At 36.2% G+C, this 3193-nt stretch overlaps 1 protein-coding gene across 1 annotated transcript in view; it reads left to right on the forward strand.

Annotated features, from left to right (window-relative positions):
• The window catches only part of tmem71 (transmembrane protein 71), a gene marked incomplete in the record, with an annotated part of 10612 nt that continues 7419 nt past the window's right edge, over positions 1–3193 (forward strand). Inside the window, 2 exon segments of the mRNA XM_035670701.1 lie at positions 1–189; positions 2825–2906.

Below are 3193 nucleotides of genomic sequence, written 5' to 3' on the forward strand. Positions count from 1 at the left end.
GGTGTGGGCGAGGCTCAGAGACAGCTGCGGAGCTCCGAGACTCAAAACCTTCAGTTTGTTTTTATTCAGCAGCAGAAAAATTATTCTTAAAAGCAAAAAAACTCCAGAAAACAAACAAATAAAAGAAGAAAAACAAACAAACAACTGAATCTCTTCACTTCCGGCTCAGAAACCTGCAGAAAGTGTCCGGTGAGTCCGGTCCCGTTATTTCTTTGTCTGCATTTGATTCAAGATCAACATGAAAACTGGAGATTTATAATGAAGTGAAGTTATTTTAAAATCTGTTTAATTTCAGACAACAACAAACAAAACTGTTATTTTAGTTCTTCGCTGAGAAACAGTGAACTTTCTTTATCTTCATTATGACAGATTAATTATATATGTAATATTAATAATAATTATCTTTATCATGGAAATACTACAGGAATGTTGCAGCTAAAAATATCGTCCATATGCACAATGTAAAGAGTCAGATATAGTTAGAAAATATAGAATAAAATATTTAATTTAATAGTCCGGACAGTAAAACACTTTAAGGCATTAGAGCAATATTGTAAATAATGAAAAAGACTCAAAATATGACAGACAAATGTTAATAAATGCTCTTCCCAGCAGCTCAAACACTAAGTATGAATATTATTGGACTATTATATAAACTAAAATGCATTAATGTGACATTATTAGGACTATTATGTGTCTGTAAGCTCTAAACAGAGCAGTAATAATACTAATAAAGCCCCGTTAGAGGGGAGAATAAACAGTGAAGCTGCTGGAAACTGTGGGGGAATAAAAGCATCCAACAGGAAGTGAGCTGCTGATGGTGAAATGGTTTGATCCTCTTCCTGTTACGCATTTTCCTCCAACATCAGCAGCTCCAGCAGAGTCAGTCTGCTGCTGCAGGGAATGCTGGGAAACAGAGCAGGGAGAGTCCATATGATACAGACGGGGGGTTGAATAAATGAATAAATGTAATCTTGTTGTAAAGCCTTCAAGGTGCAGAGATACAGGACTCTTATTTTGAAATATTATATTAATACAGTTTATTATTGTTGTGTTTTCTTTATATAATGAACATTTCACATTCTTTAGATTTAAATTGATCAGCTGTTTTGATATTTAATTAATGCTTTTGTTTGTGTTGTGGATGAAATAAAACATTAGAGACACTGACTCACATCTTTCACTATTTTCTGACATTATACGAACCAATCGATCGATTAATCGAGAAAATGGGAGACAGATGGATCGATAATGAAAAGAATTGTTAGTGTAAGCCTTTATATTCTTTATATTCTCCCTCTGGCGCCACCTGCAGGACAACAGTGAAATTAATCCTGATGTTTGTTTGTGCTCTCGAGGACCGTTAGTGTCGTTTTAAATCCCGAGGAGCATTTTTCAGTTGGAACAAGAGAGAGGATGGGAAGGGAAACTCCCTCTCTCTCTCCCTCCCTCCTTCCCTCATTCACTGTCACACAGAGGGTCTCTGTTTGCAGCCCACCAACAGTCGCTGACCCAGTTCATCCGACTGTCAGAGAGTTTTTATGTGACACAGTTTGAACAAAAAGAAAAGTGTACTCTTTTACTCTCCCGTCCTGACTCTCACACATATATTTAAACATTTAAAACAGGACTGAAACTTCTCCATCTGCAGTCTAATGTCAAACTCTGACACTAAATCAGCTTTAAAAACAACAAAATAATGACGTAAATCAATAAATAATGAAGGATTAAGATTGTTTTAGCTGCACATTGAATCCAGATGTTACTGAAATTGCAGATGTTTGTTTGATGAAGGTAAAATGTACAGATCATCTGTGAATTAACATTATAACTGTGATTCATTTCACAATATCTGTTAAAATAATGATGTTTTTATTACATCGGATAATCTGTGAGTCTGGATAAAAGTATACAAACAGTAGAAATATTGATTCATAGAAACCACTTAATGATTTAAAAAGCTGAAGAAAACAGGAACATTCCACAAAATATATTTGGAATAATCTGCTTTCTTTAAGATATTTACATGAAGCGTTTTATTGATTTTATTGTTAGAATAAAAGCATCAGTCGACTGTAAAGGACGTAAACATGTTTTCTGATTTCCTGCCAGCAGGAGCCTCAGTCGGACTCTCTCCAGGTTACCTGAGTCAGAGTCTGATACAGGTGATCCTGGATGACCATCTGCATACTCATTACATCACACATTAGAGTTAAAGCTTCACAGAGGGAAATTCGGAAGTCTGAAATCAGAAAATACTGTCAAAAATACATTTTGTACATATTTTTTTAAAATAAATGTGGTATAAAACAGGCTGTGAATGATATATGAGCAAATCTCTCTATACAAACCTTCAGAATACAGAGAGGAATAACACTGGAAGGTTTGGAGTCTGTAGGAGCTGCTGAAGTGAAGATTTCTGCCTCAGATTATGAGAAAAGCTCATTTTGAGAAAACAGCCTTTAAAGATATATACTGTAAAACTCACTACAGGTGAATGGGGTCAACATTTAAACTAACAGATATCAGAATGAAACTTCCCCAGTTGATTACTCACATTAAGACAATTATCTTTTGTACTACAAGTTTTCTAAAAATGTTAAAATATAAAATATATACAGTGTAATGCAATATGTAAACACCTAAATGTCCCCCTGATGTCTCACTGTCAGCTGGTTTCTGGAGCACATTGTGTCACAGGAAACAAACACGTGACTGCCGTAACTTCAGTGTGAGAGTTAAAGTTCCTCCCAGCAGACGCAGAGTTAACAGGAAACATGAGCTCAGAGTCACAGCCCCTCTGTTTTTCTTCTCTTCTGCACAGTTTCTCAGGCTGCTGCTGCAGGATGTGAGAGAACAACAACACCGACCCTGAACACTGACGGCAGCCACCAACTCGTTTAAAGGTAGGGCTTATATATAAACACACTTTGTTATAAATGTCCTGCTCTTATTGTGTCGTCTGATCGGTTTGGATTAGATTAGTTTTAGCTTGATGAACTGAGTTAATCCCTGGAGGGCTCAGACTGACTCCTAATGAGCTACAGGAGAACAGATTCTTTCGTCTGTCTGCTGGATTTTATTCCACTTTGTTCCTCCTGTTTCTTTTCTTTTTAACTTTATTTTTGTCATTTTTGTTCAGGAGCACTCGTTGTAGATTTGAGTTAGGGGTTACTTTCCCAACAGTCCCACA

The sequence above is a fragment of the Morone saxatilis genome, unplaced genomic scaffold (assembly GCF_004916995.1).
Source record: "Morone saxatilis isolate NCDOM2014 unplaced genomic scaffold, NCSU_SB_2.0 Contig23, whole genome shotgun sequence".
Taxonomy (NCBI): domain Eukaryota; kingdom Metazoa; phylum Chordata; class Actinopteri; family Moronidae; genus Morone; species Morone saxatilis.